Source organism: Pinus tabuliformis, chromosome J (assembly GCF_031772625.1).
Source record: "Pinus tabuliformis cultivar Carrire ecotype Pingquan chromosome J, CPIR1, whole genome shotgun sequence".
Taxonomy (NCBI): domain Eukaryota; kingdom Viridiplantae; phylum Streptophyta; class Pinopsida; order Pinales; family Pinaceae; genus Pinus; species Pinus tabuliformis.
The window spans coordinates 161,309,240-161,327,761 of NC_142295.1; positions in this window are offsets into that span (position 1 = coordinate 161,309,240).

Here is an 18,522-nt window from a genome sequence, read left to right on the forward strand (position 1 = left end):
TAAATTAGGAATCCTTATGATAAAGTTAGAATGAATCTCGATGGTGAAAAATCTTATTAGATATTTTTTAAATGTATAAATGTTTAAGTTATTTATTAATTATTTTTATCATTAATAATAACAATAATAATAATAAATGGTCAGGCACCCATGAGTTGAGAGGCGCTTTGAAGAAATACAGACTGCAGCAAGAGACAGTCCCAGACACCAAGAATCATAAGAGAATGACAGAGGAGGAGTGGGGGGGAGAGATTCCCTCCTATCGAGATGCAGTGGCAGGGGAAGGTCAGAACACCAATAACCAGGCGGGAGAAACAAGAAAACAAGGACCAGTCCTTGGAGCAAGATGGCAGGCAGGCAACAGAGGAAAATTTTAACCATGTGCGATGGAAAAACCAAGATTCATAATCCCAATGAACAAACTGGAGCGATACAGAAGTTATATGAAAGACCATGCACTCATATGCAAGTTCATTGGAGTATGGTCAATAGAAAAGGACCTCACCAAATGGATTCAGCAAAAATGGCAACCTCGAGGCCACATCAAGCTAAAGCTGGGAGCAAGAGGCTTCTTCACGATAATATTCTCCAACCTACAAGATAAAGAAAAAAAAATTGAGAAAAACCCTTACTTTCACTATAATGTTGGATTATTCATGAGATACTGGGAAGAATGTTATGACCCAGACAAGGAAAAATTCCTGGCAGCCCCAGTGTGGGTTAGGTTATTTGGCCTTCCAATGGACTTCTAGGACCTAAAGATTCTAGAGGGCATAGGAAACACGATAGGCAGATTTTTCAAAATAGCAGAAACGACAAAAAAAGTAAGATATACCTCATATGCTAGAAATTTTGTTTAGATGAATATAGATGACCCTATTCTAGATACAGTAGAACTAGAGTATCACGAAGAGGTTTGGCAGCAAACCCTCGACTATGAACATATTCCATTCAGATGTAGAAGATGTCATGAGTATGGACATCTTTTTAAGGAATGCCCACTCAATATAGAAGAAGAGGAGCACAGGCATAAACAGCAGAGGAAAAACCAAGAAGACAAGGAAGGGTTTCAAGAAGTAAAAAGAAAAAGAAGACAAACAAGAGAGAACACCAGTGGGGGAAAGAAAGAACAACAAGCCCAGCCCAGCAATACAAATAGCTTTGAAGTACTACAAGAAGAAGAAGAAGATAACAACGAGACTCAAACAATGGACTATTAGGGGGAAAAAGGAAAGGAAAGTAGCACAAGCCAAGGTAAAACAAAACCCAAGAGGAAAGCCCAGAGCGAGCCGACAGAGAAGGAGGAAAAGGAAGAGAGGGAGAAGATGGATAATGCTATAATGGAAATAGATACAAGCAGAGGAGAAGAACTAAGCTTAGAAGAAGAGGTGTTGAGGAAACTACTAAATGAATGGAGACACCTAGATGAATGATTCATTCTAGAAGAGCAAAAACGACTATACAGAGAAACATTTCAACAGTACCAAGCGAAACAGGGACAAGGGAAAATGGAGATGGCAGAACAACTAGGCCTTCAACAGGACAACACTCAAGACTACCATAGCAAAGAAAAAGGCAGAAAGAAAATAGGTCGAAGAAACCTACAAGAATCGATACAGATCATGGGAGACATGTTAGTAAATACAGGGAGGGTAGTACCACTATCGGTGGTATTCCACCAAATTAACCAAGCAACCCAATGATAATCACATCTTGGAATATAAGAGGCCTTAATAGTAAAGGCAAACAAAGACACTTAGTGAAAAGGCTGAGAAAAGAAAAACCTCAGCTAATTCTGATACAGGAAACAAAAATTTCAAGAAGCAAAATGGAGGATATCCTAAATAAAATAAAACCAAAATATGAATGCATGTCAATAGATGCAAAAGGCAGTGTGGGAGGCATAGCAATACTATGGAACCCTGTAGAGATTACTGTAGATTACTAGATAGGCATGAAAAGAATCCTCACAGGGCGATTCTGGCTAATCGAAAACAGAGAATGGTTTCTAGTCTCTGCAGTATACGACCCTCATATCCCAGCAGAAAGAGGAAGTTTCCTCCTTCAATTACAACAGCTTGGAAAACTCCACGAGGAGAAATTGTGGATGATAGCAGGGGACTTTAACTTGACAACATCAATAGAGGAGAAGAAAGGAGGTCTACAAAGAGAAGAGCCAGAGATGGAGAGGTTCAGGGACCTTCAAGCAAAACTAAAATTGGTAGATATTCCAACCATAAATGGAAAATACACATGGAACAATCGAAGGGGAGGGAGCAAACATATAGCATCCAAGTTAGATAGATTCCTAGCAACAGAACACTTCATTGGAAAATATATTTTCTATGAAGCAACAATCCTCTCATGTTTAGGGTCGGACCATTGCCATATTAAACTAGAAATAGCTATGAATCATCAGAATCAAAATAGACCCTTTAGGTTTGAGGCATTCTAGCTAAGAGAACCCACCTTTATTGATAAAATGAAGAATTGGTGGAAAGGGACTGAGACTGTGATGGAAGGAAGAAACCAAATGCACACCTTCCAACTCAGACTAAAAGACCTAAAAGGGAGGATAAAGAAATGGAATAGAGAAGAATTTGGAAACATACAGAAGGAACAAGAAACACTCCAAATAAAGATGAAACAAATACAACAGAAAATCATAGACCAAGGAAGAAGCTAAGAGCTGGCAGAAGAGAAGGGACTAGTGCTAAACAACTTGGAAGAAAGGAGAAAAAAAGAGGAAATCCTTTAGAAACAAAAGTGAAGAATTCAATGGCTAAAAGAAGAAGAAAGAAACACGAAATTCTTCCATAAAGCAATGGTACAGCATAGACAGCAAAACATAATTTTCTCCCTAAAGGACCGACAAGGTAACAAGCTAACAAAGAAGGATGAAATGGAGAATCTGTTGGTTCAGAATTTCAAAGGGCTCCTGACAAAACCAAATGTCAGAAGGGAGGACAACATTCGCAAAATTAGACAACATATCCCCAAACTAGTAAGTAGAGATTAAAATATGGCTCTTCTAAGAGTAATAATGAAAGCGGAGGTGGAAGAGGTAATAAAAAATATAGAAAAATAAAGCACCTGGGCCTAATGGATTCACTTCAGAATTCTTTCAAGCTACATGGAACTTCATGAGAAAAGACATAGTGAATGTAGCAGAGGAATCCAGATGCACCAAAAGAATGCATCCATCCCTGTACGCCACATTTCTAACCCTAATACCAAAGACAGAGCACTCGGAAGAACCACAAGGATTCTGACCTATATCTCTCTACAACGTTATATATAAAATCTTAGCTATAATAATGGTGAACTGACTGAAACCAATTCTACCTAGGTTGATATCCCAAGAGCGGACAGGGTTTGTCAAAGGAAAACAAATAACATATGATATAGTGGTGGCGCAAGAAGTAATACACATTGAAAAATTCAAAAATAAAAGGATGTTGATAAAACTAGACTTAGCCAAATCTTATGAGAGACTAAATTGGGGATACCTTCAAAAAATCCTAAAGGCATTTAGCTTCGATGAAAGATGGATAAGTTGGGTAATGTCAATGATTACCACTCGAGTTTTGTCAATACTGTTTAACGGATCACCTACAGAAGCTTTTAATGCGACCAGAGGGCTCACGCAAAGTGACCCATTATCTCCTTTCTTGTTTATCCTCACAGTTGAAGGACTGGGAAGACTCATTAAAGTTAAAGTGTACATCAAACAATATAAGTGCCTAGGGTTCTAGGGGAATGATCTCCCTCTTACCCACCAGCAATTTGTTGATGATGTCATGTTGTATGGACATGCAACACTCAAAGAAGCAAAAAAATAATGGAAATTCTCACAGACTTCACAAGTGCCTCTCAGACAGAGATAAATAAAGAGAAATCATATATATATTTCTTCAACACCCCAGCACCCTCCCAAGATTTCCTGGCAAGATCCATGGGATTTAGAATTGGGAATTTCCCTACAAAGTATCTAGCTATCTAGCTAAATGACCAACAAAATAGAGTGGCCAACTCGAGTACCCTGATGGGAAATATTCAACGAAAAATGAAAAACTAGGCATTTAGAGCGCTGAACACTCCGAGCCACATCATTCTGCTAAAACTAGTGCTTCAATCCATCCTGATATAGAAACTTACCAGTCAATCCACCCCTAAAATAGTCTGCCAAAAAATGGTAGACATGTTCAAAAAATTCCTATGGCAAGGGCCTAGCATGACAAAGAAATGGGCACTTCTATCCTGGGGCTGGCTGAGAAAATCCCTAAAAGATGGAAGACTTAGACTTCGAGATCCTTACATCCTGAATCAGGTAATGGGGGCAAAGCTGTGGTGGAGATAGATTTAGGGAGGGGTAGACCTTTGGAAAAAACTATGGGAGAGAAAATATGATATGCCTAGGTCCCTAGAAGGAAAGCTGAGAAGACAAGATGAGAAGAAAGGCTCTGCAATCTGGAATCTTGCTAGTGCCAACAGGGATCTGATTAGAGACCATAGCTTCTGGGAAGTCAAAGGAGGGGATAAAGCCAACTTCTGGGAAGAAGCATGGCATCAGAGAGAAAAACTCAACAACCAGCTGCAACTCATAGAGATCCACCAATTCACCAGCTCACACGAGGACGACACAATACTAAATTACTGGTGCTCGGAATGAGAAGGATATTGGAGAAAGTGGAAACAACAACAAAATTGGCCAAAAGCGCCAACAACACCCCAATGGGAACTCTATGACAAGGAAATGGCAACAAGGAAAATAGTGATAAAAGAAGGTTCAGACACTCTAAGATGGGGCCATAGAATCAAAGACATGTTTACAATAGGAGAAGGCTACCAAATAAAAGCAAGACACAATAGACATCTAGAAACAAAAAAAATGGCAAAGCATATGGAAAACAAAAACATGGCTGAAGATAGCCTTCTTCACCAGGATCCTGAGCCATGGGAGAGCATTGACATGGGACCAACTAAGAAAAAAGGAATGCATGGTCCATCGAGATGTGCCCTCTGCAGAGAATGGGAAGAGACAATGGAGCACCTAACCAACGACTACAAAGTTAGCGACAACCCATGGAAACAACATCAGCAAATTTTTAAAATTAGCGACAGAAATCTAAACAACATGCAAATAAAAATAGAGAACTGGTGGAAAAAACCATACAAGAACACGATCCTGAATAGGGCATGGAGACTCTCGCTAGGATTTGTTCTATGGAATATATGGAAAGAATGAAACAGATTAATATTTAAGGAGGAAGGTAGAGAAAAAATAGAAATATGGAACCAGATTATCCAAAACATCAGAGAGACCATTCTAACCGAGAACTAGTTTGACCAGGATTGGAAAACTAACCGAACAGAAAGAAAGATAATGACATGCCTAAACCTAAAACCAAGCATGATGCACAAGCCAGCTAGGAAACACCAAATCAATGAGGTGGAGGAGGTCAACCACTTCACAAGACCCCATAAGGGGTTCATCAAGCTAAAATTCGATAGGTTTGCGGAAGGGAATCCCGGCGAGGCAGGGACCAACAGAGTATACAGAGATGATAGGGGAAGGACCCTCAGAATCTATGTGATGGACTACAGCAATGCTACAAACAACAAAGCAGAGCTTCATGCACTAAAAAAAGAGTTGGAAATCGCAATAATAGAGAAATACCAAAAAATACAAGTTGAAGGAGACTCGAAAATTGCAATTGATATAGTCAAACAACCACAACAAGGAACCCAGTGGGAGAAGATCAGCTGAAGCTGGAGAACCACTTGGCTAGTGCAGGACATATAGACTACATCCTACTCATCCATGTAAGAAGGAAAGGCAACACTCCAGTAGACGACCTGACAAATTGGAGGAGCAGTCATGTAGGAAGAACCTTAGACACAAATGAGGAAGAGTTACTCCAAATGGAGGAGATGGCAAAGGAGGAATCCCTGATCGGGGGGTAACACAGGAAATCTAGAGGGACCAGGGTGATAATACTGGGAAGGGAGAGGAAGAGGACAAGTGGGGGAACTGATAGACGAGGGAAATGAAGTGAGCAGACAGGTAAGAAAGCAAGTGGTTGAGAAAAGTAGAGAAGGTACAACCCTCGAGAGAATGATGGTGGTAACAGATGAGCATGACAGCGAAGAGGGCAGGGCAGTGAGCAGGGGGGGCAAGCAGAAGGATGTCAACAAGTTGCAGTACGAGGATAGCATGTACACAGCAAGAGCAGCCATGAGAAAGTAAGGATTAATGAGAGGAGGTGGCAGCCAAGACCGGGGTCAGCATCCCGAGGTGACGACGTAGGGATTAGCGCAGGTAATAATGCCAGACAGGTGGCAGTAAAGGCAATAGATAAGAAGGAGAGGGGAATAAACCTTAAAGGAAATCAAAGCATAATTAGACGCATGTAGACGACGGAGACGAGAGCTAGAGAGAGGAAAGGTGGCCGAAGAGCGACGATCCAACCTGCAGACAGAAGTGGCATCAGACCTACAAGTTGGTATGTAGTTCCTCTATCCCCCAACCTTGTAAGGCTGAGGATTAATATCTGTAGGAATATAGGAAATCTGATATGGAAAAAGAATGAGTCAGTCAATGAGGAACCCAGACCCTCTTGCGACCCTGGTTTAGACAAAATAGTAGAAATGCTTGTGAAAACACGGGGTAGGAAGCTAAGGTGCGCAAGACTAGAACCGAGGATGGGAGAGGTCTATACCATGGCAAAATATCGAAATAAATTCAGGCAGAGCACGACTATAGCCACCCTTGTAGGAAATTATGGGAGGGATCCAGAAGGTAACAAGGAAGCACCTCGGCAAAGATAAAAACAGAGAAAAAAGAGAACCAGGGAAACAAGAAACCTCTAAGGGAGGAATTTAGGGCCAACACCCTGAGGGAAGATGTAGCCAAACCAGAGAGACCCTAGGAAGAGAGGAACATAAAACCAACTTTACTTGGGGAAAAATCCATGAGGATGCCCATAACAAGCAAGTTGCATGCCGACTATTGTGGAGAAAAAATGCCAAGAGAATCAAGAAAGAAATGAACTCATAACATGGAGAGGACTGGCGACATTATGACAAAAATCTCGAAGGAAACAAACTCTGGAAACATAAGGGATAACAAAAAGGAAATGGATAAATGGAAAATTGTTTTGTTTTACTATTATAATTCTGATAAATGTAATGGGTATGTGATAGGTCTCACCTCACACCGCGGTCAGCACAGTGAGGAAGACAAGAATAATGAGAAGAGGACAGTCACAGGCAGGCATGGAGTAACATGACACCCAGGAGAGGTAAGAGAGGTAAAAAGATGGAAGAAGGAATAAGTGGTTCGAGTAAGGATCAAAGGAAAAGAGGGAGGAAGCTGGGTAGTGAACACATGGAAACTCTTATTGATGCATATATGGTAGGGAACCCGCCTGACATGAGAGCCCAAATTGCTAGTTGGGAGAGAGAACTTAATGATAATATCAAGAACCAAGACATCCCCATGGAGGAGTGGGAAAGCATGCTTCCTGATCCAGGGAATTCTTGAGGCCGCCACTCTCTCTTTAGGCAAAAAATACAATAGTGTTGGGTAATGAAGAATGTGGTGGCACAGGACATGACCCTGAATCGAGAACAAGCAGCGGGTGGCGGAACAGAGGCAAAGGAGAATACCAAGGAAAAGGATCCAGTCAAGGCTGAACTACTCAGAGAAATAGAAACAATTCAGATACAGAACTACATAAACAACTTGGCCTTTGGAAGAATTGACCAGACACTACAAGATATGAAGAGGAGCGAGATGCTTAGCTCCAGTGCCAAAGCGCCAACCCCAGTAATATCCTTGGACGAGGATTAATGCAACGGTCCAGTTCAAATCTGATAAAATTTTGATGAAATGCTTTTACTTGTTTAATTTGTTTTATCTGAGCAATAGTATAGACAATAAAGACAATGTCGTTAGATGGATAGCAAAAAACCTTTTTAAATTTTGGACAGGTTTTAATGCAGACATGTGGCTACCTGGTTTCCTTCAGGCAGGTAAGCCACATGGAACAAATGGAAGTCTCTGATTTTGGAAAATTAATATAAATAGAGGAAGCACTGCCAAGTTTACAAAAAAAAACAACAATAATAATAAAGTTATAATTTAGTTATTTTTTTATGATTTTGTGATATTAGCAATGTGTTGGATATCATGAAAGAAATTTTCTATTGTTTATTATGGATTGTTGCCTAATGACATAGATTAGCCATTTAATTTATATGGTTGCTAAGAAGCACAATGTGTATAAGGGAAAAACATGTATAATTCATTTCTTTCCTCAACCTAGAGTTCACATATCTTATTTAAAATATTATCTAAATAAAAAACAATAAAAATTAATATACATGTTTAATTAATTTTAATTAAAAATCCCCAAAGAAAAAATTCTAAAAAAAACTCATGTGACTACCCTGAAGAGCATTGGTGATGTCGTTATAAAATATGCCCAACAAAAATGGACAATGTGAGATTGTAAACATATTTTGTATACAATCTCATTTTATATACAAAAATGGAACATATTAAGCTATCCTATCTTAGTATACAACACCTATCCTCACAACACCGTGGAAGCGAGATAACACAGATGCCATTTCCTCCTCCTCCACACATGCGATATCATCATCATCATTAATATGGTGAATAACGGGAATCATCGTCCTGCTGCAATTTCTTCATCCTCATCATGAGAAGTATGCATGCAAAATAATGTTTAGTTAAATTAAATTTTATATAAAAATAGTTAGTTATTCCTCGCTGCGATTTCTTCTTCATCATCATTAACAATATGCAGAATAATATTTAGTTAAATTAAATTTTATATAATGAAGCTAGAAAGATTGTTAGTTATTCCTGAATTGTATTGTATGATAAGTATGTAAGAACTATGTAACGTCTATCTAATTGAATAATCATTCATTCATATTTTGCACGCCAGTGTCACTGCATCTCTAGTTATGGCAATCGTTAATCATCGTCTGATATGTGATAATAATCAATTATCTAACTTCACCAAATGAACACACCATTCAAGTCTCCGTGTGGTCCAATCGCAGAACACAACGCACAGCCTATCATCGCCCCTTTAATTGTAATAGCAACAACCGTACATGCCATTTCCTCATACTCCATCTCGATTTGCACACACACACATGCGATACCATCATCACATTTATAGAGTGGTGGCATGAAAGTTGGGTAGTAGATTCCAGTGGAGTATCATGAGATCCAAACTTTCATTTAGTTTTTTTAAGTTGGAGGAAGATAGGTATATGTTAATTCCATCCAAATTTTCATTTAGTTTTTTTAAGTTGGAGGAAGATAGGTATATCTTAATCCCAACGGGGATAGAATTCAATCGAAACTCTATGTTACAGAAATTTTCTCTTCCCTTGCACACTATTATATTCAGATCTATGCTCTCACCTGCCGTATTAAGCTATTGAGATTCAGATCTATGTTCTCAAGTTTGTTGTGAAAATTCAAAATCAATGAAACCTATTGAGATTCAGGTATATGATCTAATAATATGTCGTATGGAATTTTGGGTTGTTAATTACAAGTGTTTTCCATAACTATTAAAGATAATAGGAATTCTTTCAAAAAAATTTAGTATTAATCACATGGGTTAGAAACCGAACCGAATATGTGTTAGAAACTGAATATAAAGAATTATTTTAAAGACAATTTTGTTTATTTAGTTGGAAAAAATATTATAAATGTGTTAAATTAAATTTGATTTTTATTTATATCATTACACATTTTTATTATTTAGGATTGTTTTTTTATTATATATATTTTTAAATGTATATATGTTTATTTAAATATAATTTTTTTTATAATTAATAATAATTTAAAATGAAATTATAATTTTATTAATATAAAATATATTAGGAAATAATTATCTTAATATGTTTGAGTATTTATTATCACTATTCTAATAATAAGTTTTTATAATAGAATTCTAAGATAAAAACTAATCAATTTTACTATTTAATATAAAGAAGTGTTACATATTTGTAAATGGATATGATATATTCATTTTCTTTTTTAACTATATAGACTACATTATTGTTAGAGTTCTAATAAATATTGAAACTTGTAAGTTACATAGGGATTTTATTAGTTGCATTGCCCATCTTAACCTTATCTAGTTGTGTTGCCTATTGAGTTATTCGTCTTATCTTCTACCTATCCCTAGAAGCCTCTATTGTTCCTATAAATTAGGTTCATGTATAGCTCATTTTCTCAAGTAATCAAGTGTGTTTTCTTTATTCATCTTGTGATCTCTTGGTAAAGAGATTGTTTAGCTTCCCACTCTGAGCCTTGGATATTTTGATACTCTTTCAATTATAATTATATCAAATAAAATTGAATATCATATACTCATATTTATTTATGACCATCACACAAAATTAGATATCATATATGTTCGAAAGGTGGAGGAGACAAAGAACAAATAATTCACACATAAAACACAAGCTGTTGCTCTTCTATTGATAACACAAAACATGAATCTTACAATGAACCCGGTGAAGGGTATTTAACCTTTTCCAACTAGCGACTTGCCTAAAATATCTTGACATGCACACACACTTAACTCAGTTAACTCACACTCTAAATATGGACTGCACTTAACTCTTCAATCATCACTCGACTTGACTCAACGCTCAACACTCAACACTCAACACTCAGTTAACTAACTCTCTATGTTTAGCTAACTCCAAATGTGGGAGTAATTACAATTTTTAACACTCCCCTTTACTTACGACAGTATGACTCAACATGACTCAACTATGCCTGCTAAGCCTACAATAGAAATTGACTCAATTATCACTCAAACATCCATGTTGGTCTATGTCTCAGCTAGGCTTACAATGACTCAAGAATTTTACAATTTTCCATTTTCTTTTTCTCTTCTTCCAAATTTTATATTCTCAAAATTTCTTCATTCTCTGTTGCGCTTTCTTCTTGTAGGCTCCATATTCCTTTACTTGTTGCTGCTGCAATTTTTCTTTGACTTTTCTTGAATTTGTGCTGAAACACAATCTAATCTTTTCTACTACACCTTCCTCTTCAAATATTTGTTCAACCATGAACTGCTACCAAAACGTTGCATCTTCAAACCGTCTTCTTTACTTTTCTTCTTGTGCTTTATATTCATGAGTGTGACTCGCTTCAATTTGTCCTATTGGTTTCTGAATCCATTCTTCAATGAGTTTCAAATCTACATGAAACTTATTAACAACCTTGCTTTCAACTTCTTTTCCCATGCTATTGTGAACACCTACATATTCAAAAACAATGTTAAAAACATCTTTAATATGACTCTCTTCAATGAGAGCTTCCTTCTCTACATCTGCCTTCTTTTCAACTACATGGAGGTTTTCTTCCACTATTATGCTGTTAGTGGATATTCTCATCAAAAAATCTTCAATCACTTTATCTTGTTCTTAATCATCAACTGCTGCTAGATGACACACTACTTCATGAGAAGTTCCAACCGCTTCATATCTTGTTGCTACAGTGGCAGTTTCAACCTTCAATGCTACATCAAACATGGCGCTTACCATATTGTCACAATCAATCAATGGATTTTTAGATCCCACCTCTTTAGAATGGTGGCAGTGGACAATTCTCGTGATAAACCCTCTTAAACCCCTCTCTGCCTATCCTGTAGACTGCTCCTATAGACTATTTGATGCTAGGGTCCCCAGCATATCACCATAATTAGAAAACTGATGCTAGGGTTACCCAGCATATACCCACAGTATCCATTTTGTCAATAATGCATCCACAACTGTCCCAGGTTTCTGACTCTACAATGGAGTCAAACCTTCAGACCATAAATGGTCAAGTGGCCCTCTTATACAATTCCTTTGTAACGAAACTTCAATCACCCCGTCTGAAACCTCCTATTAGCACTCTTTCCACTTTGTAACCCATTAAAAAGGGAAAATCCATTTACAAAGGGCAATACTCCCAAAACACATTTTCCGCTTTGGATACGGCCTTAGCACAGACCTCGAGGCTAACCTCGTCGCAATCGCTTATCGCATCTCCACTTATATGTATATCAATACCCTTTCCGCTCCAATATGCAGTTATCAGAGACATTAATATATATTTGAGTCTTAGTATACTCGCATAACACTTTAACATAATGCACAAGAAAGACGGGAAATACAAAGGAAATCCCGTGCCAACTCATGTACCGGACTTCAAATATTATGTGTTTGTGTTCTCAAATACCGTCGGGTCCGCTCCTTCCAAGTCTGTCCACTTATAACCTTGATCTCTGCCAACGCTGATATATTGTCAATGTCAATCGCCGATTATCCTTGTTGGCAATATCGTAACACTCATAATTGTTGACCCTTGTCACCTCCTACTTCTAATTGCGATTTTAAATCGTGACCATTGATCTGGCCATGATCCAATGGTCCACAATTAATCGCTGCTCGCTCTTCGCAATTCTCCAAGGCTCGTTCTGATCCCTTTAAAAGGGTCTCCCGCTGATGTGATTAAATCACAGTCGTTGATCTATGAGATCTAACGGTTGTTAAGCGTCACTTTGCACTTCTCCATTTATTCCTTTTACTTGGAATTTCTCCGTTGTTTTAGTGGGTTTTCTGTGGTTTCTTTGTTTTATTCAGGGCTTCGACTTCCGCCTTTCCACTGCTTAAACACTATGAGCTTACTCCTTAGTGAATCCTCACTATGCTACCTCTCCAAAGCATCACTTTGCCACTTCAATTAGACTTGATGGTCCATTTCGATTCTGCTGAATTGACCTCCTCTCTCTCTTTGCGTGTTCCGCAAAACTCTGTCTGTAACCCCCTGTCATAGAGCCTACGAGTTCACATACAAACCAACACTTAAACACGCATTCAACTCTTTTACACAATCAGGAATAATTCTGAATATATATTAATGTAAATGCAAAGATTGCATTTGAGACTCCTCGGTCTCACTCACACATACAGGCCTGATTCTCAACATTAGTGGCCTCCCCCTTCTGCCCGTTGGCTTACATATATTTATATGGAAACTTTGGATTGGATTACTATGAAGGACCTGATCCCATCCTCTAACAAAAGCCCTAAAGCTTGTTACATGCATACATATGTGGCAGACTTTTATCCACTCCATCTTTTATCTGTTTAAAAAAATAAAAGTCCCCTGTTTTGCTCAATGGTCCACATCTATTCTCCCTTTAATGCCTAAAATCTCTCTCTTGCTCCTAGAGAAATGGATTTGATTTCTACCACTCATGTTCTCATTTATTTATTTTGAGAGCATTTACATATTCTCCCATTATCTAATTAAATCATACTTAAAAGCCTAAATGTTTCCTTGACTTGAGACTTAGGAAGCTAATTTCCGAAAAACACATAACCCCCTATGTCTACTATTTACAATGATTTTCCTTCGGCTGAATTCTCCTACATCAGACTCCCAAAGTAGAAAATATTCATGATCTCTTGATCATGTGTCTTCCTGGATCCCATACTTTATTCTATAACTGTTTAGATGCCTTGTATCTTTGTTGTTGTTGTATGTCTATTGTCTTCTTCTTCTTGTCAAGCAGGTTCAAGTTCTGATTGATCTTGCTTGATGCTATTACCATTTTCCTCCATTTGGATTGCTGCATCATCAGCTGCCACATTTCTTCAATTTCTATGTCCAGCATATCTTTGGGCTGGTCCATATTCTGCTTTGTATTTCTGTCTCTTTCTCTTTGTTTCAGGTTACTGTTGTTGTCTTCTATGCTGACTTTTTCTTTTCTTGCTCCAACTTTTGATTTTCTCGCTTTACTGACTGCCTCCCTATCATCCTTACCCTCTTTCATGATTGAATCATGACTGTTCAACACTTTCTCCAACAAATTAATTTCTCCATTCCATGGATTGAGTTCTTCCATAGAATTTTCTTCTTTCACTTTTATTTGGTTGTTCACTTGTGCCAAATCTCCTCCAGCATTTGTAACAAAACCTGCACTCATAAAACACTTGTTAAAATAAAAAACATAAGGTTGTTGTGCCTTATCTTCCTTTGGCAATAATTTAGTTTGCTGCTATGTTTTCTCCTTCTCCTTTGTCAGCACATCAGTATGCTGATTCGAATTCTCAGTAGAATTCATGAGACTGTCAATTAATTTCTCTTCCACACCATCTATTCTAATGATGTCTTCCTGCTTGAGTTCATAGTAGTGAATTTCTCCTTCCTTAACCTGTTGTTGGTTATCTTCACTTTGAAATTGTTTGATTCGTACTGCCTCTTTACCATCTTCAAACAACCTCTGCTCAATCTCTTTGATCACATAATCATACTCATTCATGGTTTTTAATGAACCTGCAAAAAAATTATTACATCTTCTTGTCTCCATGGCTACATGAGACACATCTTCTTCTTCAGAAACTATAACTGCAGCTTCTGTTCTACCATCAGGTTCTCTCATCAGTTTCTCCAGCAGTTTAATTTCCTCTTCACATATGATGCAGGGGTCCCCCATCATATCTCCATACTTAGCAAACTGATGCCAGGGTTACCCAGCATATACCCACAATATGCATTTTTTCAATAATAAATCCACAATTGTCCCAGGTGTCTGACTCTATAATGGAGTCAAACCTTCAGACCATAAATGGTCAAGTGGCCCTCTTATACTGTTCCTTCGTAACAGAACTTCAATCACCCCACCTGAAACCTCCTATCGGCACTCTTTCCACTTTGTAACCCATTAAAAAAGGGAAATCCATTTACAAAGGAAAATACTCCCAAAACACAATTTCCGCTTTGGATACGGCCTTAGCACAGACCTAGAGGCTAACCTCATCACAATTGCTTATCGTGTCTCCACTTATATGTATATCGATACCCTTTCTACTCCGATATGCAGTTATCAGAGACATTAATATATATTTGAGTCTTAAAAGACTCGCACATCACTTTAACATAATACATAGGAAAGACAGGAAATACAAAGGAAATCCCACGCCAACTCGTGTACCAGACTTCAAATGTTATGTGTTTGTGTTCTCAAATATTGTCGAGTCTGTTCCTTCCAATTCTGTCTGCTTATAACCCCAATCTCCACCAACGTCGATATATTGTCAACGTTGATCGCCGATTATCACTGTCGACGATATCGCAACACTCATAACTGTTGACCCTTGTCACCTTCGACTTCCGATTGCGATTTTGAATTGTGACCATTGATCTAGCAACGATCCAACGGTCTGTGATTAATCACTACTCGCTCTTCACAATTCTCCAAGGCTCATTCCGATCCATTTAAAAGGATCTCCCGCTGATGTGATTAAATCATAGTCATTGATCTATGAGATCTAACGGTTGCTGAGCATCACTTTGCACTTCTCTGTTTATTCCTTTTACTTGGAATTTCTCCGTTGTTTCAGTGGGTTTTCTGTGGTTTCTTTGTTTTATTCAAGGCTTCGACTTCTGCCTTTCCATTGCTCAAACACTTTGAGCTTACTCCTTAGTGAATCCTCACTTTGCTACCTCTCCAGAGCTTCACTTTGCCACTTCAATTAGACTCGATGGTCCATTTCGATTCTGCTGAATCGACCTCCTCTCTCTCTTTGCGTGTTCCGCGGAACTTTGTCTATAACCCCCTGTCACAGAGCCTACGAGTTCACATACAAACCAGCACTTAAACATGCATTCAACTCTTTTACACAATCAGGAATAATTCTGAATATATATTAATGTAAACGCAAAGATTACATTCGAGACTCCTCGGTCTCGCTCACACACACATGCCTGATTTTCAACATTAGTGGCCTCCCCCTTCTAGCCGCAGGCTTACATATATTTATATGGAAACTTTGGATTGGATTACTATGAAGGACTTGATCCCATCCTCTAACAAAAGACCTAAAGCTTGCTACATGCTTACATATGTGGCAAACTTTTATCCACTCCATCTTTTCTCTGTTTTAAAATAGAAAAGTCCCCTATTTTGCTCAATGGTCCACATCTATTCTCTCTTTAATGCCTAAAATCTCTCTCTTGCTCCTAGAGAGTTGGATTTCACTTCTACCACTCATGTTCTCATTTATTTATTTTGAGAGCATTTACATATTCTCCCATTATCTAATTAAAACATACTTAAAAGCCTAAATGTTTCCTTGACTTGAGACTTAGGAAGCTAATTTCCCAAAAACACATAACCCCCTATGTCTACTATTTACAATGATTTTCCTTGGGATGAATTCTCCTACATCAGACTCCCAAAGTAGAAAATATTCATGATCTCTTGATCATGTGTCTTCCTGGATCCCATACTTTGTTCTATAACTGTTTAGATGCCTTGTATCTTTGTTGTTGTTGTATGTCTACTGTCTTCTTCTTCTTGTCAAGCAGGTTCAAGTTCTGATTGATCTTGCTTGATGCTATTACCATTTTCCTCCATTTGGACTGCTGCATCATCAGCTGCCACATTTCTTCAATTTCTATGTCCAGCATATCTTTGGGCTGGTCCATATTCTGCTTTGTATTTCTGTCTCTTTCTCTTTGTTTCAGGTTACTGTTGTTGTCTTCTATGCTGACTTTTTCTTTTCTTGCTCCAACTTTTGATTTTCTCGCTTTACTGACTGCCTCCCTATCATCCTTACCCTCTTTCATGATTGAATCATGACTGTTCAACACTTTCTCCAACAAATTAATTTCTCCATTCCATGGATTGAGTTCTTCCATAGAATTTTCTTCTTTCACTTTTATTTGGTTGTTCAATTGTGCCAAATCTCCTCCAACATTTGTAACAAAACCTGCACTCATAAAACACTTGTTAAAATAAAAAACATAAGGTTGTTGTGCCTTATCTTCCTTTGGCAATAATTTAGTTTGCTGCTATGTTTTCTCCTTCTCCTTTGTCAGCACATCAGTATGCTGATTCGAATTCTCAGTAGAATTCATGAGACTGTCAATTAATTTCTCTTCCACACCATCTGTTCTAATGATGTCTTCCTGCTTGAGTTCATAGTAGTGAATTTCTCCTTCCTTAACCTGTTGTTGGTTATCTTCACTTTGAAATTGTTTGATTCGTACTGCCTCTTTACCATCTTCAAACAACCTCTGCTCAATCTCTTTGATCACATAATCATACTCATTCATGGTTTTTAATGAACCTGCAAAAAAATTATTACATCTTCTTGTCTCCATGGCTACATGAGACACATCTTCTTCTTCAGAAACTATAACTGCAGCTTTTGTTCTACCATCAGGTTCTCTCATCAGTTTCTCCAGCAGTTTAATTTCCTCTTCACATATGATGCAGGGGTCCCCCATCATATCTCCATACTTAGCAAACTGATGCCAGGGTTACCCAGCATATACCCACAGTATGCATTTTGTCAATAATAAATCCACAATTGTCCCAGGTGTCTGACTCTACAATGGAGTCAAACCTTCAGACCATAAATGGTCAAGTGGCCCTCTTATACCGTTCCTTTGTAACAGAACTTCAATCACCCCACCTGAAACCTCCTATCGGCACTCTTTCCACTTTGTAACCCATTAAAAAGGGAAAATCCATTTACAAAGGAAAATACTCCCAAAACACAATTTCCGCTTTGGATACGGCCTTAGCACAGACCTCGAGGCTAACCTCATCACAATTGCTTATCGTGTCTCCACTTATATGTATATCGATACCCTTTCTGCTCCGATATGCAGTTATCAGAGACATTAATATATATTTGAGTCTTAAAAGACTCGCACATCACTTTAACATAATACATAGGAAAGACGGGAAATACAAAGGAAATCCCACGCCAACTCGTGTACCAGACTTCAAATGTTATGTGTTTGCGTTCTCAAATACTGTCGGGTCTGCTCCTTCCAATTCTGTCTGCTTATAACCCCAATCTCCACCAACGTCGATATATTGTCAACGTCGATCGCCGATTATCACTGTCGACGATATCGCAACACTCATAACTGTTGACCCTTGTCACCTTCGACTTCCGATTGCGATTTTAAATTGTGACCGTTGATCTAGCCACGATCCAACGGTCCGTGATTAATCACTACTCGCTCTTCACAATTCTCCAAGGCTCATTCCGATCCATTTAAAAGGATCTCCCGCTGATGTGATTAAATCACAGTCATTGATCTATGAGATCTAACGGTTGCTGAGCGTCACTTTGCACTTCTCCGTTTATTCCTTTTACTTGGAATTTCTCCGTTGTTTCAGTGGGTTTTCTGTGGTTTCTTTGTTTTATTCAAGGCTTCGACTTCTGCCTTTCCATTGCTCAAACACTTTGAGCTTACTCCTTAGTGAATCCTCACCTTGCTACCTCTCCAGAGCTTCACTTTGCCACTTCAATTAGACTCGATCGTCCATTTCGATTCTATTGAATTGACCTCCTCTCTCTCTTTGCGTGTTTTGTGGAACTTTGTCTATAACGCCCTGTCACAGAGCCTACGAGTTCACATACAAACCAACACTTAAA